The 24733-nt window shown below is 36.4% G+C and overlaps 1 long non-coding RNA gene across 1 annotated transcript; it reads right to left on the bottom strand.

The window, feature by feature from the left end:
• Positions 1-15658: 15658 nt before the first annotated feature.
• On the bottom strand, positions 15659-16506 carry LOC130710424 (uncharacterized). The gene is made up of 3 exons (XR_009010370.1): positions 16443-16506; positions 16177-16269; positions 15659-15898 (listed from the first exon to the last, which is right to left on the bottom strand). It is a non-coding gene; the product is annotated as an uncharacterized LOC130710424 (long non-coding RNA).
• Positions 16507-24733: the final 8227 nt, after the last annotated feature.

Consider the following 24733-nt stretch of genomic DNA (forward strand, 5'->3'; position numbering starts at 1 on the left):
GTGACAGTGGTGGTGGTGGTGGTGGTGACAATGACAGCAACGACAATGGGGGGAGGGTGGTAGTGGTTGTGATAGTAGATTAAATAATTTTAAGTAGCTTATACGTCAAAATCATTCAGACCTTATTCATCATCTATATGTTGGATTATATAATTCATCATTTTAATGTATACGGGTGGAATTATGAAAAAACACTTATAATGCATTATTAGCACTAAACAACAAATAAACTTAATATGTTTTTTAGGCTTATGCTATCATGTCTAATATGACGTACCAAAAAAGTCAAGAAAACTGCTTCCCGCTGGTATGATAAAAAAGCAAAAGTTACTAATTTTGTCCACCCAATAAGTAAATTAAAGACAATAGAATAAATAGAGTGACAGTGACAAGTAAAGTAAGTTACTATTCCTCCTCCTCCTCCTCCTCCTCCGTCTTCGCTTTTGTGCAGTGGTGTTGACAACATAATAGAGGGGGATCATAGAGAGGTTGAAGTATGATGCTCGCTGGGGGGGTGACTTAGCTTTGGCGTTGGGGCATGTAGAGATTGAGAGAAGAAGAAGATGGTGAGAGAGAATGCTTACCCTTTAAATGGGGCTTAGGGTTATATGGTTGCAGATCTGAAACGAAATTGTATGTGTGTTTATCTGAGTGAGTGTTTCTTTTCTCTTTTCTATTAGATGTTCGATGATGAGTGGATTTGAGGAGGTGAGTTTTTTATTTTCTAAAATTTTCTGGGCTTTGTGATGAAGATGATGATAAAGATGTTTGAAGAAGATGAAGAACTCTACCATGTTCAGGGTTTTTAATTTTTTTATTTTCTTCCCGTAAAACGTTAGATTTCTAACGGAAAGAGGACTGGAAACCAAAAGTGCTATCGAAGATATAAGTTAGGGAGTAGTGCAATTAATTTTTATGAGGGACTGATATCGTGAAAAGGATATAAGTGGATGACCAAATGTGTAATTAAGCCCAAAAAATAATAGACAAAAACTTTTTATTAATTCAATTCTCTTCTACTAATAGCAAGATTCATTCCGCATGAGTAATGATATATACACACCTCATTTTTTAAACACTTCATTTCCACCTACTTTTGTTTCTATCTCTCTCCTCTTATCATCTATCATATCTAATACTTTCTCTCTCTTACTTTTTCTTTTTTTCCTATCTCTCTCCTCCTCCACCTCCTTCCACCTCAAAATGAGGTGTGAAGAAAACATTTTTCATTCCGCATTTCTACAAAACTAATCGGTTTAAAATGTACGTGTTTGAAAATTATGTTTACAATGTCATGGATCATCATTCTAATATTGTACTGAAACATCTGTTTCCATATACAGGTGCCCAAGGAAATGAGACATTAATTTTGATTTCTCTTAGTAGTAAGCAGTTAGGTGTCATATGCATAATTCCCAATATGAAAAATGGAGATCAATTGTTTGATGTTGTTATCTATCCTAAAATTAGTATAAGCTCACATGCAATTTCCCCTGTTGATTGCTAGTAACATCTCCTTTTTCTGTTTCCCCCAAAACTAATAACATGCATGCATCCTTCCATATATTGTCTGGCTCTCTCTCTCTCTCTTATAGACAGCTTAAAAGTTCAAAGTCATAAAATTTATTTTGAGACAAACATATAGTGTCCCATTCACAGATAGAAAATTGTCATTTTCGACTAATCATCTGCACAATGAATATATCCTACATATTTTCTGTAAATGTAGTTTTGCAGCAAACTTGTTTAAAAATCATTGTGAATTTTAGCATGAATTCAGAATGCAGAAAACTTCCAAGAGAATTCACAAGAGAATAAAGTCGATGATACGCCTATATAGCAGTAATTGGTGGTTTTACTTGATGAGTGATCACTACAAAAATAACACCCATTAACATCAGTCAAAAGACAACACTGATGAGTCAAATTTTGACGTACGCTACATAATTTAGCGTTAATCTCGAGGATCACGTTAAATGATTTGAAGTTAGTGTCTTAGCTTTGCTCACCAGGACCAACACTTAGTTAACATCGCATAAAGGCACCACTAAAAGAATGCACTAATTAGAATTGGCTTCAAAAGCCGACACTATATGCAATTTAGCGTCCGGGTTAAGGCTCACATTAAATGATGTAAATTTAACATTTTTTGCAAACATGGTTAAGCCTCTGTGTAGTATTTGTGCTTAAATACTTAATCCATAACACAAGACTTCGCAGAGATTACATTATCTACTACCTTCACTGATGGATAAATTAACTAGAAATCTCTTTACTTCTTTTAAAGGTTGTTGAGCCTGAAAAGGCTTGGTAAATGATTACTTGTAAGAGGAAAACTCTTGTAGAGTACTTCGTTGAAATTAGTGGACACACTTGATGGTGGCCAAGGATTAGAGGTAGCCTAAGTCTTGAGGATCAACTAGGATATGAAAGGTGATTTAGGAATGTCTTGAAGTCTTATCTTGCACTTTAAAATTATATTGACACATAGATTCTCAGGATAATATATATATATATATATATATATATATATATATATATATATATATATATATATATAAAATTGGGGGAGATGATTCAATTATTTTTCTATCCTGAGGCTTTCTCTCTGAATCTATGTCTTGTTTGTTATAATTGCTTTGCTTGCAAATAACCACACAACCTTCAAACTTATATTGGCCTGAACTATGAACTTAACCCTAGAGTTAATTTGTTTTCTTGGCCCTTTGGGTTTCATAAATGGAACTTCAGAATCCTATATTATTTGAGAGAGAGATGACACTTACTATTTTGTGTGAGTGTTATATTAACGCGACCGCAACTATAAAGTGACACTACATTCACGGATTGCCTTTTCATAGGCTATTGTTGACCCATAAATTGTGTGTGTGTGAAATGTTTTGTGGGAGGTAAAGTAAGTGCCGACCATTTCATTGTTTTCTTCACCCAGGCTTCATAAGTCCCCCTAAAGTCTCCATCACAAATCCTAACCTCTACCTCTCCTCCTCCACCCTATGCTGCCACCTTCGATTATGTGTCGTTAGCTACCTCTCATTGCTACCAAACACGTCTTCCCCCGCCCCAAATCTCCTCCCTCACGGTCACAAACCCTTACCTTCACCGCCCCCTCCTCCCTTTGCTACCACGTATGTTTCCACCAATCCCTCCACCCCTTCTCCACCAACATATCTGCCCCATCTGATAACATTAGATTTTCTTCCCTCCACAATTAATTAGATCAAACCCCATCAACCACCATATCTCCCCATCCTCCGAAACGTTTGCCACCTCCCTCAACTCCACTAAATCAACTGTACCTCCACCTTTTATTCAGTCACCCCCTCCACCATTCTGTTGCACCACTGTGGTCGTCGTCGTTGCATCAACCTCCACCAATACTATAACTTATGTTTCCGCTTGCATCAATCTTTCGCTCTACCTTTATGTCTGCCACGACCTTCACTTCAGGTGACGCTTGGTTGTTGCCATGATCTCTACTGCCATCGTGCGTCCTCTGCCAATGTCGTTACCGCTTCCATCACTTCAAGTGACACCTGACCGCTACCATCGTGGATGCCCCACCTTCGCCGCTGCCATGGCCTCCGTCGTTGCCATCTCCTCAGTTGTGTTTTTTAAAGCAAAATGATTATATTTCCACAGAAAAGCCTAGAAGCCCTTCTTAAGGTGAAAGAAGAGGAGGTAAACCCAACTAAAAAGAGTGACACAAAACCTCCAAAGGGCTAAAAACAAAATCCCACAAAAAAAAACCTTACCCATAGGAGCCAACAAAAAAACCTATAAAAAGCTAAACAAATTAAAAAGATGATCCAACAAGCTAGGAAACAAACACCAAGATCAACACCACACAAGGACGCTATTAAGAGAACATCGTCCTAAGTTCTCCCTCCAACCCGCGAATAACTTCTAAATCACTTTCAAGATATTCAATACCCACGATTTTCCCAAGTAGACACATTTGCTCTAGTAAAATACTCACATGCAAGATCCGCAACTGGGGATAAAGGAGATGACACCTTTACAGATGCAGAAACGTAAGCTTGACCATTCCCCCATTTGACAATGACAAAATCTTTGTGTCTGACGGTTGCTTTCACGAAGGATCTCCTAAGTTGTTGTCTGGCTTCTGCTCTTTCTATTCATAATTGCATTAATTAAATGTTAGTCAAGTTAATCAAATTAATTTTAGTAAAAACTAATTTAATCAACCCTTAACACAATAAAAAACCACAAGGTATTTCCTTCCTTGAGAAACTAATTTGTCCGCTGAGATGAAATTTGTGCATTCATTCATTCTTTTCCAAGAGCAAAACCTGAATCCTGATGGATAAATTAATTGACAACCCAACTTCTTTCACCCTTCCTCAATTGCTATGCTCCTCTCCCAACTATCCTCATTCTAATGATGTCATATGAATCCCACCCTCTCCCCTCACACGTACGTACTTAGGGTCCCACTCCATCATTGCCTAAACCTAATTATCCCCCCACGTGCCAAAGTCGGATCCACACGTGTAATTAGTTTATTATGCATATTGGTATCTGCTCTGCTGAACATTTATTTTGTCCTTCCCCTTCCTCCTTCTCTTTAATTCAAATTTTTTAAGTTTGATTTCTCTTATGAGTAACCATTACTTTTAAAGTTCACGTTATAGTTGCAACTTGCAAGTGCCGCACTGCTTTGGGAAAGTTACAAAGAACACAAGCCACCCCTTTGGTTTTGGTGGTTAAGCTTTTTAAAGTCTAAAAGGTAAACCAAACCCCCCTCTGAGTACCTTTTTTTCTGCATCTCACACACGCCCACTCCTAAAGTTTAATTCAAGCATTACATCAAATATCTTAAATGCTTTTTGTTTTTTTTTTTGTTGGATTTTTTAGATAAGCCAGCATCAATCAATTGATGACAAGCATATACTATCATGGAATGTGTACCCTTAACTTGTCTTCTTATATTTAAATATTTATCTACTTAGATTTGGGACCAAACAGCTGATGTGCTAGCTTGCTCAATTTCATGCACATTTTGATGGCGTTGTCTTTCAATTTCTTGATATCTTTGTTTATGTGTGCTTGCCTAGTTGCCTCCAACTCCAATAACACAAATAGCTGTCGAATATTAATTAATTGCATATAGATGGAGAGGACATGATGGGCTTTTTGGTGATCAATGATGGCAAAATGAAAAAAAATGATGCTCGAGCAAAGTACCAATTCGTATGTGTGAGCATCATGCACACATCAATAGTGCTATAGTGTGATATTGATGATAAATTATTTGGAAGTTTGATGGTGGCTTATACTTATATCACATGTACGTGGAAGGCAAATGCTAACAAGCATTCTTAAAGTATTGAATAAGAAAACAAACACGTAGATAATATTCAATAAGTAGGTCCAGCTAATACGTGTTCTTTTAAAACACAATTTGGATAATTAATGAATAGGAAGTTTTTATAATAATAGTCATTTAAAAATTTGAACTTCATCTATTCTAAAGTTAATTAATCACGTATATTAACCATATAATACTATAAGATGCTGGCTGCAAGAGGATAAATTTCTGGGAGATGATCCATATTGAGCTAACATGAGCAAATCACAAGTAGATTGACAACAACATCTTTTACCCAAATCTTAAGGTATTATGTATGAATCCTCTCACTTATTATTTATTTGGCAAGACCAACTTTGGCACGAGAAATGAGAGAGATAGCATGGATTGCATCTCTCCTCCCTCATTTGGTTACATGCTTCAGAACGTGAAGAGAGAAGCTTATGGTGGGTCATTCCTCCCACCTTTTCAGAGTCTTCTCAAAATGAGAAGAAGTTGGCCACAAGTGCATCATTTTTGTTGACTTTCCAATATTGCTCATTTGATCAACTATAAAAATAATTAAATATTTATAGATTTGAGGGTAAAAATGTCATTTGGCATTAAAAATATTTTTTCTCTTTCATCCACACCATCCTTACTTTTCTCTTTATCTTATTCAATCATACTAAACAACCTACCAAATATACTATATTTCTCACATATTTCTCTCTTCTGTCTCTTTGTCTCTTTGCGACCAAACAAAGTGTTATAAAGTGTTCATCACTCTCCTAATCATCCAATGTGAGATTTCTTACTCACACTTGAATTCTTAACAATCACCCTCTGAATTGTGAATCCATCTTAAGCGGAAGCCTTCAAATACTTGCACAACCATTGAATCTTTATAAGCGGGACACACCGCCTAGCCACCATTGCTTTGAAGACTTTCGGCACAAGGAGCCGTCATTATTGTCACACTAACCATCAACTTTGATACCATTGTTGGGTCGTAAGAGGATAAAATTATGGGGAATCATTCACATTGGGCTAGCATGAGCAAAACACAAGTGGATTGGGCAGCTTTCACCCAAATCTTAAGGCATTAGGTGTATGGATTCTCTCACGTATAAAGTGTTCACCACTCTCATAATCATCCAATGTAAAATTTCTTACTGAAAACTTGAATTTCCAGCATAAAGTTATAAGTTATGTACTCTCTCCATTTCAGAACAAGTGTCCACTTAGAGAAGATGCACACATATTAAGAAGTGCAATTAATATTGTTAACTTTTAAAAACATATTATTTGGTTTTCTAGTTTACCCCTTAAAGTATATTTTTATCGCTCCTCATTTATTCTTCTCATAAGGTTATTATATGAAAAAAAATCAATTAATGAAACATTGAAATTCTAAGTGGACAGTTATTATGAAACAAATATTTTTGCTCTAAGCGGACGCTTATATTGAAACTGTTGTTTTCTCTAAATATGGTACCTGAACTTGATTTGTTGATTTTTTTTTTATTGAAATGTAGTAACTTGAAACACATTAGGTCCTGAAATCTTAGTTTGACGACATGTAGCGTGCATTATATGCTAATGTAGCATTGAATTTCAATGGCTTATTGTTTCTTTTCTTTTTTTTTTATTAGATGATTGAGTCTTACAATTGAATACCAAATTTTTGGAAAGCTTGTATTATAGGGAGACTCTCGATCTACCAAAATTTTGGTTATATGCTTGAGTCTTACAAGTGTTTGTAGTATTATATGTTATTTTGTTGCCCTGATTTATGATTGGTCATCCATTTAAGGAATGCAGTGCACCATTCGGGTGAAAAGACGTTATAAGCGATCCAACTACCGAACGAAGATTTCATCTCGAAAAGAAGACCATTAGATATGCATTTGAGGAACATAGTCCACCATCTTGGCAAAAAGACGTTATAAGCAACCTGAATAAGGTTGACAATATTTTACGTCTCAGCAAAAAGAACATAAGCGATTCTTTTAAGGAATGTGGTCCACCATCCTAGCGTACAGACGTTATAAGCGACCCGACTAAGGTCTCAGTCTTTTCAACTCGGCGAAGAAGGACATAAATGATCCATTTAAGGATCCCAATCTGCCATACGAGAGAAAAGTAACACGCATCTAAAATGCATGATTTACACCCCATTTTTCCATGATTTTACACCTGATTGTACACTTTATATTCAAAATCATGCACTTTCAAGTGTATTTTTGAAATGCAGATGAAAAGAAGAAAATGGAAAGTATAGTGGAAAATGTAGTCCAAGACACTTGCACTATGCCACCCACCAAAGCACAGTAGCTTTGAAAATGCAAGAACATTGAATGCATTGTTAGAGATGAAAACACGGTGCAGTCATGGTTGAGAAATGACGTTAGGCATACACACATGGGTTTTCACACTGGCTTCAGCTTCTATAAATTGGCATGAAAGCTGAACGAAAAATTCATCCCAACATTGAGTGCATTCAAGCAATTCAGAGCATCTCACTTTGAGTTTTATCACTTGTTCTTCTATACTCCTGTTTTAGAGTGTTGTGAGGTATTGTTCAGATAATAACTTTGGAGCGTGTGAGTGTATTAGTGTTGTGGGGTAGTTGATATAAATATATGTCTTGTAACAATTATCACATAATGTTTATTCTCTGGTTATCAGTTTAGACAACCACCGTGTTTTTTTCTTCGGAATGAGAGTTTTCACGTTAAATCCTTGTGTTGTGATTGTGTCACTGTTTTTATGTCTCTATAGCGGTTTCCTAACAAGTGGTATTAGAGCCACTAGTTCGGTTGGACTATTGTTAGTATGTTTTGTGGTTGCAGTGTTGTGTGATACTATGAACGTGTTGTTTCAAAAGGTTCTTCCTAGGTAATATTTGGTACTTAAGTGTGTCCATTGTGACTCACCTCTCTTTCCTGAGAACATACCTGGTGCACGATTTACAGTTTGCACACATCCACAATGTCAAGTTATTCAAATGTTGTGAAGCATGACATAGAGAAGTTTGATGGAAGAATCAATGATGTGTTGATACAATCAGGACTTCACAAGGTGTTGAAAGGAAACACTTCCAACATGGAAAATGAGAAGTGGGAGGAACTAGATCTGAGAGATGCAAGTGCAATCCGCCTATGTTTGGCGAAGAATATTCTTGCAAATGTGCAGAGTATTTCATTAGCCAGAGAACTTTGGGAGAAACTCAAAGGGTTATTCAGGCAAAAGGCACTTCAAATTAACGCATGGAGAATAATATGAAAGTCTCTGATCATCTTAGTGCTCTCAATGAAATTGTCTCCAAATTAAAAGCTATTGGAGTTAATATTGACGATGAAGATAAAGCACTAAGACTCATATGGTCTCTTCCATCTTCCTATAAGCATATCAAACATGTTTATATGGGAAGGAAACTTTGAGCTATGAGGATGTTGTCAGCAAAATTATTTATGAAGAAAGAAAAATGAAATGTGAATATAACACTTCATCAAGCTCGGCATTGGTAGCCAGAGGTGAACCTTGTGGTAAGAAGAACCAGGGAAGGAATATTACATGTTGAAATGTGGAAGGAAAAATTGTTGAGGTGCAACAACATCAGAAAAGGGCTCTAAGGCAGATGTTAGCAATATCTCCCTCATTTTGGGAGAGGATGATGCTCTCTAAAATGACAATGTATCCTCTTGGCATTACCACACTTCCATGGAAAAGGATAAGTTATTTTTAGCGGATTCAGAATTGCACGCAGACATGGGTTGACATTGATGCAAGGTGTGTGGTGCGGTTATGTTCTTGCTGATGAACTTCCGGAGAAAGTCAACATGGAAGTTGCACCATAATTTTTCAGCATGGTTTTGGCATAAAGAAATTCTTGGAATGATTTAATTCAAAGTGCAATATACTCTTTATAGTGGAGTATGATAGTTCTTTTGAACTATGATTGTCGGAGTAGACAATGAAAGTTATGATTGCCGATATAGACAATTATTGTCGATGAAGACAATGGAAGCGGAAGATGCAGTGGGAGCACAATGTGATGTGGTGTTGACTCACTTGAGCTTGAGTGACATGGAACTGAGAAGATGGAAAACATTTGCAAGTACACAAAAAGTGACTTTAAGTGGGAGATTGTCAAACATGGCTACTGCATGATCGAGATGTGAAAACCAACTGAAGTCAGTCTTCAAGTGAGAGATTGTTAGTCAAAGACACTTGCACTATGCCACCCACAAAAGGACAGTAGTTTTGAAAATGCAAGAAAATTGAAGGTCAGAGATGAAAACACGGTGCAACCATGGTTGAAAAATGATGTTATGCATACACACATGAGTTTTCACACTAGCTTCAACTTCTATTAATTGGCATGAAAGGTGAACGAAAAATTCATCCCCACATTGAGTGCATCCAAGCAATTGAGAACATCTCCCTTAGAGTTTTATCTCTTGTTCTTCTATACTCTAATTTTAGAGTGTTGTGAGGTATCGTTCAGATAATAATTTTAGAGAGTGTGGTGTAATCGGGTAGTTAAAAGAAATATCTGTGTGTTGTAACAATTATCACATTGTGTTTATTCTTTGGTTGTCGGTTTAGACAACGACCGTGGTTTTTTTCCGGATTTGAAGCTTCCACATTAAATCCTTGTGTTGGGATTGTGTCACTGTTTTATTTCTCTATGGAGGTTTCCTAACAGAAAATGGGTAAAATTGAGCAAAACGTGCAGAATAATCTGATGAAGATGAAGCACAACATTGTCTAGAGGACATAGCCGGCGTACTCAATGATGCATGTATAGAGTACATGATTTTCACTATGTTTTCATTTTTTTTGTACCTTTATGTTGCGTTATGTTTATAAAACTCATGTGTTTTATGATATATCTACAATAACAGCTTAAGGGGAAAGTAAAATACTGAAATATAGAAGAAATCAAGCGAAATGATGCCAAATTGGTTAATTTAGCAAGGTGTCTACTATGAGCACTCGTCATAGAATGGCTCGTGAGCATTAGTTAATTGGTTGATAGAGATGAAATTCAGATATGTTATTATATTATTTTAAATCTACAATCGACCAATTAGGTAGTCAAGATATTGTTTGTGCTGAGAGAACAAGCCCTAACAAGTTTCCCACGACTATGCTGAATTTATGTCATGCTGATGTTGGTGAAATTAAGTTAACCATGGGCGTGGCTATGTTGAGCATGATCGTCCCAAAGACCAAACTCGTAAATGATGTCTAAAACAAGCCCAAACGCAGTTTAGGTCTATAAAAGAGATTCCTAGATTATTCTAACTTATACCAGGTAAGACAACTTCATTTTAGAGTGTTGTGGAGGCAGAGGAAAGTGGGAGAACGCATTGGAAGCAGATTGAAGATGGAGAGGTCCCTTTCATTGGTTCACTCTGCTTCATTTGTCTCGAATGTTAGTCATGACTAGGATCAAACGTGTGTTGGGGAGATAGAGGAGCCCATGGGCCAACACCAAAGGCCACCAAGAGATTTGGACATGCACCACATCTTTACCCAAAACCTTAATGCATTGGGTTTATGGGTCACATCTTTATAAAGTTTTCACTTCACCCACATTTAACCAATGTGAGACTTCATCTCATACATAAACTCTCAACACCAATGTGGGAATCCAGCTCATACTTAAATTCTCAGCACCGTGGTGATTTGTGATGCGGATGATTTATAAAAGGTGTTTTCACTTGGATGAAAAAATTTGTAGCCTTTGTTCCAACTCTTCCTATATTCTACCTTACATTGCACCTAAAGCTTACAAAATGCTTTTTTGTTTAATTTTTATTTGATTATAATAGAAATAGACAAATTTGATGTATTGTGTTTGTATGGTCAATGTGAGCAAATTCTTTCTATAGACTTATGAGTGAATGAGAGGTGAGTGGCTCGGGTGGGGATTCTCTCATGTAGGGAAAAACTTGAGGAAATAATGTGAGTAGATCTCAACCCTCCATTTATTTTAAAACATATCAAATGCTGAAACTAAGAGAAGATTAAATAGTGTCTTTTATGTGTAATGTATAAAATCATTTTCTTTCTCTAATAAATAACTTTTTTCATTTAAAAAATCATTTTTATGTTTGTGTTTTAGCTTTTCAAAAAAACATTATTTTTAAAAAAACTGAAATCATATTATTGGAAAAGCTACTTTAAATTGCGTTTGTTTCAGCATATTTTTGAAAAATCACTTTTTTCATTTTTATATTTGTTTCAGCTTTTCAAAAAATCATTATTTTACAAAAAGTTGAAAGAATATTATTTGAAAGAGCTACTTTAGAGTATGTTTGTTTTAGCTTATATTTTGAAAAATCACTTTTTTTCAATAAAAACTCGTGTTATGTTTTTTTCAACTTTTCAAAAAGTCATTATTTTACAAAAAGGTGAAAACAAATATTATTTGAAAGAGCTACTTTAGAGTGCGATGTTTTAGCTTATATTAAGAAAAATCACTTTTTTCAATTAACAATCATTTTTATGTTTGTTTCAGCTTTGCAAAAAATCATTATTTTTAAAAAAGCTATAAGCAAATTATTTGAAAAAACTATTTTATAGTGCGTTTGTTTAAGCTTATTTTAGAAAAAAAAATCAATTTTTCATTTTTATGTTTGTTTCAGCTTTCAATATAATCACATTTTTATGTAAAACAAACACAATTTTAATTAACTTATCAGGGTTATATATGTAATTAAAATTTTGGTTATATTCTAATGACTGAAGAATTACCAAACATAACACACAGAACATTATTATCATGTTCTATCATGTTCTGTCACGTTCCGTTTTGTCCTATCATATTCTGTTCTGTCACCAAACGCTACCTACATCTCAAGTTTGGTTAATTAACTAAACTTAATTAACCTACAAAGAGCAGTATAATGAATTTCAGGACCACATATATTAATGATGTACTGAAACAGTTTGTTCTTTGAAGACGTCGTTGACCAATATAACAATAGATTCCTTCTAAACAAAATTTTATGAGCCAAATTTAAGGCTGGTTTGGTACGCCGTATTAGGCATGATAGTATAAGGTTATACAATACATTATGAACTTATTTATTGTTTGGTGCTCATATTGTATTGTATAAGCTTATACATCAATCCTCTCTTATACATTAAAATGATGGATTATTTAATACACTTATAGATGACGGATAAGGCATGATAAAAGTGTGATGTATAAACTCTTCGAATATATTTAATCAACCGCCACCACCACCACTGCTACCACCACCAATGCCGCCACCACCATGCTCCACCACTGCAACCATAGTTGATATCATCATCGTTATCACCACTACTACCACCACCACCCTCCACCACTGTCGCCGCCACCTCCACCACTACCACCCCCACCACCATTGCCGCCGCCACCACCACCATCGTCGCTGCCACCACCACCACACTCGACCACTGCCACCATCGTTGATACCGTCATCATTATCGCCACTACTACCACCACTACCATTGTCGGCACCACCACCACCACGCTCCACCACTGCATCATTGATATTATCATTGTTATCGCCCCTAGAATGACCGTCGTCGCCACCACCACTGTCGCGACCACCATCTTCTACCACCGCCACCATCATCACCTTCAACTACCACCACCACTGTCACCACCAAATGATAGAGTGTAGACCAAATGAAGGGCCGGTCCCGACATTTTGGAGGTCCTGGGTAAATAATAAAAATGGATCCCTACATTTTTTTTGGAGAAAGTTTAATGGGAACACTACGCCAAAAAAGGCCTTTTACAGCGGTTCGGACCGCTGTAGAGCTCGCCGCTGTAAAAGACTATACAGCGGTCCAAACCGCTGTAAAAGATAGAGTATTTACAGCGGTTCTTTAAGGACAACCGCTGTAAAAAAATTTGAATTTTTTTTTGGGCCCCTTCTTTTTGGAGGCCCAGGGCCGGCCCTGACCAAACATTATATAGTATTAAAATTTTATCAGACTTTATCCTATCAGGTTTAAGACAATTAAGCATTTTATTATCAGGTCTTATATTATACAACATATCAAACGAACCCTTATTTATTAAGGATGACCTCTTTATAAATGTAGAGGTGGACATAGTCCATCTCTTCTTCTTACTAGATAATTTATCGGTTAGTGTTTTTTCTTACGGTCAATTTATTGATTGACTAGCTAGTTTTCCAATACATACAAAAGACTAAAAGTTAAAGAGAAAAAGGGTAAGTTCATGTATATTGCCAGGTCAGGTGCAAAAGTTGCTATTACTACTACAAATGATTAGGTCAAACTCGAAAAACTAGTAACCAAAGCAGCAAGTGGAGTGAGGGAGTGGTCACGACCCAAAACAAACTAAGTGTAATAGTAAGTGTGCTTAAAAGCATGGAAAAAAAAGGAGGAAGCACCTAGAAAAGGAAAGAAGATGAGGGAGAGGGACCATATATCCATTTTCAAATTATATAGCATGGGTGGCATTTTCACTATCATAAGTTGATTTTTTTATTCTTAAATTATCATCTCATACTAAGAGATTAGATACACAGAAGGAAAGGGGCATTGATTTGTGAGGATGTGAAGTTTTGAAGTGATAAAGATGGCGGTGACTAGTGATGAGCTTCCTCGTACGTTAGTTTGTTTTTGTACTTTTCTTATTACTCTTTTCTCTTTAGAGTATTGCTGTAGTGCTAGGCTTTCAATTTCAAGCGAAATACATAACAAATCGGAATCAAACTAGACAGAAAATTACAGTAATAACAATAACATGTACTACTTTACGACCCATGCATATAGTTCCCACACACAAAAAAGGTTTTCTTCTTACTTCTCCATTTTTAGCATGAGAAAGGAATAAGAGAAAAATGAGAGAGATAATTAATAATGTGATGGGAGAAAAATAGAAAGATAGAAAGAGAAAAATGGTAGAAATGAGATGGTAGAAATTAAAAATGATGTGTGAATATATCATAACTCAATTCTCATATGCAAAGGCATTAAAATTGAAACATTAGCTTATAATATATCACCATTGTTTAACTTTCACGGGTCTAAACTGAACGATTTAATTCATGAATATTTAGTTTATACAAATTGAATTTGACCGTCAAAGTGTGCTAAATTGTTAACATAAAATGATGAGGTGAAATTTTTCCAATAAAAAATAAGAAGGAGGCAAGTTGACAGTTATTGTTGACCCTTTTGACCATCTCTTTCCCCCGACTTCATCATTTCCATCCTCCTCTATCTCTCTCTAAAGCCACGATGGTTGCACTTTCTCTTGTGCGACACACTCACCTCTTCTCCTCCACCCGTTGACATGAGCCAAGCCTATATAGAATCAAACCACACCACTAAAATTTGAATGTCTCTCAGAGTAACTAGCTCTCCTAGTGTCCAAGCGCTCTGCTGACCATTGAATCACATTCGAGGACTAGAAGTATGTCGTGGAGGAGCTCATGTCGGAAAGCTTGGATGACATTGACATTGCCCTCCTCATTGTCGCTGAATCCGACATCAAGGCGTTCAATCCCATCGATGTGGATTGAGGAACGCTTATGGTCGACATTCGACATTTCGACTGGACCATAATGTGTTGTTGGTGAACCCCGGATTTCATTACCTGTTGGCTTCCCCCATTGCTCTCACCCACATTGCTCTCCTCTTTGGGTTCATAACATGTTGTCTTCCCCCAATCATCTCCTTAGCTTCACAATCAAAGCCTTCAACCATTACCATCAGAACCTTGTAGCAGTTTCTTTGTGTTCTCTCTTTCTCCTCTAGCTAAGAGGACCAAGTCACCCCTCTCATATACCAGGCCTAGATTTATGTGAGTCCTTTCAAAACTGCCAGTTGGCGGCGGTTGTAAGTAGGACCGGCGGCGGTTAAAACCGCCGCTAAAAATGACTCCCGGCGGTTGGCCAACCGCCGCTAAGTTGAGCGTCGCGGACAAATTTACCGGCGGTTTGAGGAACCGCCGCGCAAACTGTCGTTAAATATTTAACGGCGGTTGAAACCGCCGCCATAAGCACTGATTCAACGCAATTAATCTTAGGACCTAACGGCGGTTTAAACCGTCGGAAAGCTACTTGATAATATAGCGGCGGTTGGAACCGCCGCCAATGACCCTGTTTTGCTCTTGAATACTCCCATAGAAAAACTATAGGCACTCTTCTACTGATGAAACCAAGTAAAACCAATAAATAAGTAACAAAACCAGCATAGAGAAGAAATCTAAAGAAGCAACGCACTTTCAGCATTTACATCAAAACAAAAATTTTAAATACGACAAATTGCATCTTTATTAAGACAAAAGTAAAACACATAAAAACAGTTGTTGAACCACACATCTTTCTACAAATTGCATCACATTAAGTTGCATCAACAAATAGAATAACACTAAGTTCTCTCATATAGAACAACATTCATATTAAGAGACAAATCATTTCTTTTAAGAAGAATAGAGAGAGTAACCTAATTCTGCAAAAGAAGAGACACTACCTCTTAAAGGATACACTCGGCAACGGCGGAACGGTATATCCAGGAAGGCTGAAAAGAGACAATATATTTTAATTACTCAATAGAGAAATATAGATGAACTGATGAAGTGTGTAGCTATCAAATAAAAGTTATTGCAATGCTATATTGAAGTTAGGCAATGACCACTGTTGGGCAACAAAATGATGGAGTGGTGTTCTGCACACCAAGTTTCATTTAGCAATCATAAACCAAAGATAGAAAAAGCTTAACAAATAGCACACAGTTTGATTCTGAACTTGCAATATTGATATACAAGGATTGGTTTTTTCTAGTTAAAGCAAGAATACCTTGTCATCTCCTTCCATGATGTATCCTTTAACTTCCAAAAACTGTGCAAGACCTCTCCACCATAATATATGAGTGGTTACAAACTTTTGAAACTGCACATGGCCATTATATATGAAAACAATTAAAACTTGTTACAGAAACTAAAAACAACATATAATACCCAACATAACAAACAGCGGAGAGATGACAACTATATGAAGGTTCACATGCTTCCTTATATTTCTAACTAACTTCATAAGATTTGGACTCTTTTCTAGTCTTCTACCTTTGGAGCCAAAGTGGACATCATCATTATATGAATTCCCACTAATTGATCTGTTCCAATTTCTAAAAAGAAAAATACTTGGAATAAATATGAATTAGGGACAGAAAATGAACAGAGCTAGAAATTAGTTTTAGTAAAATGCAAGCTACCATTCAAACTTCATGTTCACTAAATCAAGACTGAATGTTAGCTAAGGGAGATAAGGGGGTTAACTGTGGGTTCCTCATAGAAACCAAAAGAAAAGAAATTAACTGAGTACATACTGTGATACTGAAAAGAGGGAAGTACATAATTGAAAGAGGGAAAGCATATATAGCAGAATTCATTAGAAGAAATTCATAACTTGAGGGTGACTGTGGCACCAATGAGTAACCCCACTGCCTCCACCCCTGCCCATGTGCAAGCAAGGAGAACCAACAGTACTTGAAAAGGACAAAAGAATTAGAATCAAATAAGAATCTTAAAGTAGAAATCAGAAGAAATAACCAGAGAGAAGGAACAAGAAGTCAAGAAGAAATAAAAAGCATAAGTTCCAGAAAACTTCAAATCCAGAAATAAAACATTGTCAAGGAAAAACACACCACTCTAAAGAAGAATTAGCCCTGCAATTGAGTTGGATAACAACAAACCTCACGCCAAAAACCCACAATTGCTCCAAAAGATACTCCCAGAGGGCTACCAAGGACCCAAAGCTGAAACAGAGAGGAAACTGTTAGCAGAAACCCTAACCTAATTAGCAGAATGTGTCCTCTAATCTTGTGGTACAGAAACCCTGAGAAACCCTAAAATTGGAATTGCATTGGGAACTAAGTTCACCAGAAACCCTAACCTTTTCGCGTTGCTCAAGCTGGGAGATATGGGGTATCCTTCTAAGTTCACCAGAGAGGAATAGAAAACAAGACTCTTTCACCAGAGATGACAGAGTCAGTGAGAGATTGCATAGAAGAGATGAGAAACAAAGACCCCATCAAAGATATATGAAGCCTACCGTGGAGATGATGAAAGACAGAGCGTGGTGATGTGCGTGGGGGAGATGACGGTGGTAGAGAGGACGGCGTGGTGAAGAGGACGGTGGTTGAGAGGACGGCGTGGTGAAGAGGACGGTGGTTGAGAGGACGGCGCGGTGGAGAGGACGGTGGTGATGTGCTCAAGGGTTTGTGAGCGACAGAGTGAATAGAAAGAACGCAGTGGGGGAATTGAAATTGTATTCACGCTGAGGGGTTTTGTTACTAAAGTGAACATCCCGGCGGTTCCAACCGCCGTAAAACGAAAAAACACATACCGGCGTTTCAAACCGCCGCAAAACCAAACAAAGCGACGACGGTTGACCCCAACCGCCGCAAAATATCCCGTTTTTAATGAAAGCGACGGCGGTTTCCCCAACCGCCGCTAAAATTTGGCCGCTAAACTGCTGTTTTGGTGTAGTGATTCTATGCTCTAGAGTTTTCCTACCATGCTCTGATGCTCCTCTTTAGCCCTTCGTAGTCCTATCCCACCACGTCGCTCTTTGGTCCTAGCCCCTCTTCTATTTGTTCATGATGTGATATATCCTACCATCTCTTCATGTCTTTCCTTTCCTATCGTTCTGGAGAGCTTGCAAATACGACCTGTGATGAACATTTTGTGTATATGACCTGTGGTGATCATCCTCATGGCGTAACCGATACTCCAGCTCCACCTTTCGGTCCATCCTCACAATGCGTGCATCTCGGGTCAAAACTTAGCTCACATGCATCTTCATGTTACTTATTAGAAATTGGGAGGCCTATACTCAACCACAAAAGCTAGCTCAAGAGTTGAGGTTTGCACAACCCTTATAAACACTTGATTGGCCTTATCTCTAGGCAATGTGGGACTTCTAACACACCCCCTCACGTCCAGGATTGAACAGACTGGAACGTGGGAACAACAACGGGTGGCCCAAATATGGGAGGTCTCCACACAACAAATGGATCTAGGATAGGCTCTGATACCATATTAGAAATTGGGAGGCCTATACTCAACCACAAAAGCTAGCTCAAGAGTTGAGGTTTGCACAACCCTTATAAACACTTGATTGGCCTTATCTCTAGGCAATGTGGGACTTCTAACATTCCTTATGAGTATCTGGTCTAGCTTCTTCTCTAGGGTCTTTAGTTCCTTCACATTCAGGAACCCGACGAAGCCAGATTTGCGGCCAACTCTATCCCTCTTCTTGGTATAAACACCTCCCATACTTTCACTCACCACCGACAATTCATTCACTCCAACATCTTCTGGGAAATGCGTGAAGATGAAGACGTGATCTCACCATTAGGTTTGTAGCCTTCTTTGGAACCCATGCACCTTGACTTCTATTCCTCACCATCGTCGTCTAATCTCACTCACTCTCACCCTCATTCTGATTTCCATTATTATGTGTTGTCGTGTGTGTGTATATATATATATATATATATATATATGATTCTTTATTATTATGGGTGCTTTGTATTTAGTATTTACTTTTAGCTTGTCGTTGTGATTGTCAATACAAACTGATAATTTTTTATTTTTAAAAAAAGGCAAAGAATGTATTGAAAAAGAAGTACAATACTTTATCCCAATACATAGTAGAAGGATAAGAAAGAAATGGGAAAATGCAAACTGGTAATGACTTACACCATTGGCTACAAGGTTTGGAGGGCCCTAAATTGGCACTCTCGTTAAGGCCAAACAAGATACTCCTAACTTAGTTTCTTTTTTATTAGATATTAATCATCTTTTCACATGTTAAATCATACATGGTAGGGTATAGTTATTGTCTTTAAATAATAAGGAAAACCCTTACCTAGTGATGTTAGGGCCTAACCAACCATTTGCCTCAAATGAGGTATCTCAATAAAAGATTTATATTAAATCGAAGTACAAGGGGTACTTCAACCCAATACAAAGAGAGATAGAGAAAAGAGAAAAATAAATGACATAAGCCTATATAAGGTGGTAAAGCACCATTTCTAACCCCCCTCCAACCCCTCCAATGAAGAAAGATCTTAGGGAAAGACCTCGTTAAAACCTTACTAGGATAAAACCCATTGGGAAAACCTAGTAAGGAAAAAGAGTACCACCCCCTAAGAGCAAAGCGATACTTCCAAGGAGTAATAGAGCCAATACTAATCAGTAAGCGATCCCTATTCCCTAGATATGCTTCTATATGGTTATTGGTGTCAACTTTTATATATGGCCATGATATTAATCAAAATTAGGTTGTGAACTAAGGAAAAACATTCACAAGTTAAAAAAAAAATCTCCACAAATAATTAGTTTTAGGAGAATGACTACATGATTCACAAGTTACAAATATGTTATGTGATGTACGAGAAAGAAAAGTTCAGCGGAAAATGCCAAAAGTTCATTTTGAAGATTTTGACATTAATTTCTTTTACAGCGATGTAGGACTGTAGTGTCTTAGATTATTCCTTGTATATTTAATTAGGCAGTTAATGCCACCATATAGAAACCATGCCAGTTAAAGCCATGGGACAAAAACATGCATGTCCTTCTCTAAAGGGTCACTTTCTCTTAGATTATTACATTGAGGGTCCAATATTCTCATGGTATGGCACTATGGCTCCACCCTTCTCGAGATGGTGTATGTTTAGATTTTTCATCATTTTATAATTGATTACAAAGTAAAATACAATTTTAGAGTGAGACTTCTTAAGTACCTACTAGGTGTCATAATTGACTCTAAGAAAAAATTAATTGATTGAAACATGCTAATTTATAATTTCATTCCACACCTATCCTTGATGATCTTATTCAAACATACTACCCTCCAACATCTACACTTTTCTCCCGGTTAGTTTTGTACGGTTTTTGTCTAAATCGACAACCAAAAAATAACAATATGTTGATTTTTTTTACAACACATATAGTTCTCTCAATTTCAACCCAATGTGCGCCATCAATGCATATATAAACAAAGAAACTTTATTCTAATATATATAGTTTTAGCTTCTGTGTTGCTTCAGCATCCTATACAGTGCATGACTTCTCCAATAAGTAAAGTTATGTTCACACCTCTTAAATGAGGTGGAAATAAGAGGTGGAAAGAGGTGGAAGATGAGAGAGATAGGAAGAAAAGAAAAAGTAAGAGAGAGAAAGTATAAGATATGATAGATAATAAGATGAGAGAGATAGAAATAAAAATAGGTGGAAATGAAGTGTATACAAAAGGAGGTGTGTATATATTATTATCCAAAATTAAATGCATTATTTTTTTTTTTTGCTTCATCGGAAAATATGCTGATTAAATGCATTATTATAAAGAAAAGGGGAAAAGGGAAAGGAAGAAATTAAAGCAATTAAAATTATGGTTGTGGTGATCAGTGTTGGGCTTGGGAAGCCTTTTTGGCAAATGGACCCCAATAGGAAAACGACATGAAATAATTGAAAGCGTGAACAAAATCCAGGGTGTGCTGCTATTACATATGAAAGGTGAGATGCCTCTAACTGTGGTCCTCTTGCTTGACCGTAAAAAGCGGTCCAGGTGGCGCTGCCGCCGGCAGGGTTGGCCACAGCCACGTGGGGGTCGGAGCTGTGGTCCGAATGGATCAGTGGTGTTGTTTGCCATGTGTCTAGATAAAAAGAGGTGACAGGCTGTGCATGCCAAGAGCATGGATGAGAGAAGAATGAGACAATTTTTTTGGGTAGGGTTGTGTGTCAAAATTTGAAGTGTGTGTTGTGCCTCTGGTAGGGTTTTGTGAAAAATTAAAGTGTGTTGTGCATCTCATTTTGAGAAATCTCTTAAAATTATGATTAATTGAATCAATTAAAAGAAGGCATAAGGAGTGTTCTAACCGATATATACAACTAAATTATGGTGGATTAAACCAACTAGGTAAGAGTAGGCTAAATAATGCTACATTCCTTTGTTTCATCCAACATTCCTCACATCTTGAACTAGTTTCTTGGGTAGAATTTTATTTCTCAAATTTTATTTTTATAATGAACACCGCCCTTAATTACGTTCTTGCACCAGATATTCAACTCAGAGCATGAGGAATAGATATGACTAGGATAATATTTATATAGGAGAAGATAATATTCAATCTCATATATTATAACTTATGAGGGTTTATTAGGAAGGTTGTTCATATCAAAATTTGAAATTTGAAGTGAAAGTGGAATACTACTTGTTTTTTGTGAATGTAGCTACGTGAATATATCGGTCTGATTGGTTACTGCCAGTGCAGCTTTAAAACGATTCTTCTCATCTATTGCTTCAAACGTGGAATATCATGACACAGCCGGAAAAAAATGCTAAGAATTTTGCTAGAATTTGTCAAGATTTAAGCCATATAGTAATTGGATATTTTACCGTGGCGGACCACCCGCTTGTACATCCAAGAGCCGATAACTGTGACAACTCTTTCTATAATATTTTAACTAGGAAATGTTTAGCTGACACAAAATGGGAGAATAAGTAGCCATTAGAAAATAAAATAAAATTGGTGAACACCTAAAACAATGCAAATCACTACCAAACACTCGGTTAAAAAAAGCCACAAAATGTATTGACAGTTAAAAAACTACCACAAAAGTGAGGTGTTCAAGAGTGATTTGCACTGTTTGGGTGTTTGTATATCATTGTTGAAGGAAAAAAATAAAGTGTATAACTGTATATATATGTTTGTACTCTTTAATGTCTATATATCATATCATAACTGTTCTAAGTTGTAACTATTGGTAGGGTAGGATGCTTTCACAATTTAGCCATTGTGGTAACTGGTAGATATGCATGCTATTATATATCTTTAGCATGTAGGATGTATTTTTGTTTTTGTCAATGGTGTTGGATGTATTCATTTTCTTTTTGGACAAAACGGATGGACTCATGACTGGTGTGATCAACATGGACTTTGGGCCCCGAATGAAGACATTCCAAGTCATTTGAATTGGATCATGGTTTCGACCCAAAAGAAACCACATATCATATTCCATTACAGGGTTTCCCAACTTTTATGCTGTGTGGGAATTTGATTCCTTCAAGTTTAGAACCAAAATATCGCCAAAAAATAAAAAGTTTAGAACCCAATATGTTGGAAAAAAATGTCCCTATGAATAGGGTTCTACACTATACACATAAGAGATTTAGCAGAGAACTAAATCACATCAACATTTATTGTATACCAAACAGCTTAAACAATCTACTATATTTCTCATCAATTTCTCTTTTATTCCTTCTCTCTTTCTCTCTACTATTTTTCCTCCAATAAACCAAATATAGCGTAAATGAGCTTGATTTCATCATCATGTTGGAGACGACCATTGTGGTATGTTTTGTTTATAACTTTATAATTAATGGTGCTGCCTGTGAAGCGTTAGGTGAAACATCAAAGGGATTATTCAACTCCAAATTGATTTTTGTAGGACCCTCATATGAATATAATGCAACAGGGAGATTTTAATTTATTAATTAAACTCACAATGTTTTTATTTGCTCATGCCATTAGAGGCACAACCTATGTTGCACGGATACGGGTACGGTACCGGTACCGGGTACCGGTACGGGTACGAGGTACAGCATTTTTTGAAAAAACAGGGTACGGGTACGCCAGTTATATATATATTTATTTGAATAAATACATATATATATATAAATTGAAATAAAATGTTTTATACCACAATATTATTAATTAAAAATATCAAATCTCCTAATGTACAATACTCGTATTTCTTGGTTAATACTCATATCAAAGACCAACATGAAAGTCATCACAAAACGATGGATTCAATGGTGGCATGATGGGATGAAGAAGAACGTGAGCGGCTCTCTCTCTTCATTCTTTATAGCAGTCGTATGTTAGAAAGAGTGAAAGGTAAATTATGTTTTGGTCATTTGAATATATTGAGAATAAATTTTTTAATTTTTAAAGTTACATAAAAAACTACAAAACAACATAGTTCTGAACATTTTTCATTTTAAAAAAAAAAAACTTATCCGACGTACCCTCGATGTACGTACCCAAAACGTACCCACGGAGTACCCAAAACGTAACCACAAAGTACCCAAAACGTACCCAGTTTTTTTTTGTTTGGCGATGCTTTTGGGTACGTACCAGGTACGTACCCGCGGCGTACCCACTGCGTACCCGTACTGGGTACGTACTCGGTACGGGTACTCTGCCAATTTTGACGTACCCGTGCAACATAGGGCACAACGTTTTAAAAATTCATATGTCAATCATATTCGTATGCATCCACCATCGCAGAAGACAAATGTATTAACATCAACGTGTATACTTCATTTTCATGTTACATCTGTAAGATTGTAATTTTACATTTAACAGATGAAAAAGATGAAAGATTATAATCTTTCAAGATATGCATGACGATCACAATTTTGTTGGCATGCTCTGTATATTCTTACTCGTCATTAAAGGTAAAGGCAAATGATAAACATTTACAAAAATGGTTGTACTTTATCTACACTTGTATATTCATTCTTAGAAGGTTTCGTTGGCCACCAATACCATCAAAAACTAAAAAGCAAATTGGCTTGTAAAGGCTATATATGGTTCTAATTTAGTAATTTCTAAATTAAAAACAAATAAAACCAACATCAGAATCAAGATGGGCCAGCTCCGGGCTATTGTAAGACATTTCTCCAAACTCTTTATTTTCTTGGTTGAAATCCATGTAAATCCCACTAAACTATGATTGATTAGAACTATATTACTTAATAGATTCTACATGAGTTTCAATTAATAAAATAAAGAGTATTGAGGAATAAAGTGTTAAAGTGAACTTTAGTAACATATAAGTATAAACTAATGTATTTTTCAAATCTCAAATTTTCATTTGTTGTGATAACTTAGTCAAACTGGCTCAAAACCACTGAGGTGCACTTTATATTAATTGTAAAGAGTTATGTAGATGTATCTTCTCAAAAGGAATTATTTATATGTGCTAACATTTTACTTACACTCACTCTCTCCCACGTCTACATGCTGCAACCAACATATATAAATGTAAGGGTGGTTAATTTAACACTTACTTTTTTTTTTGTTTAACTAAGTTCAACCTTTAAATGATTGAATCAGTGGTTGAAAATGTGCTGGAGGGAGGGGCATACTATAGAGAACTTGCCCAAATTTAAAGAACAAAAATAAGTCATACATATTATTATTACTGTTAGAGATAAATAGGCGTAATATTGTATAATAGAAACAATTGACTAGTACTATTTTGCTTGGTCACCCACAAGAGCAGAATGAAAGATCAAACAAAAAAGGAGGCTATTTCATTTTCAACCCGAACTTTTTTATATT

Source organism: Lotus japonicus, chromosome 4, assembly GCF_012489685.1.
Source record: "Lotus japonicus ecotype B-129 chromosome 4, LjGifu_v1.2".
Lineage (NCBI taxonomy): Eukaryota > Viridiplantae > Streptophyta > Magnoliopsida > Fabales > Fabaceae > Lotus > Lotus japonicus.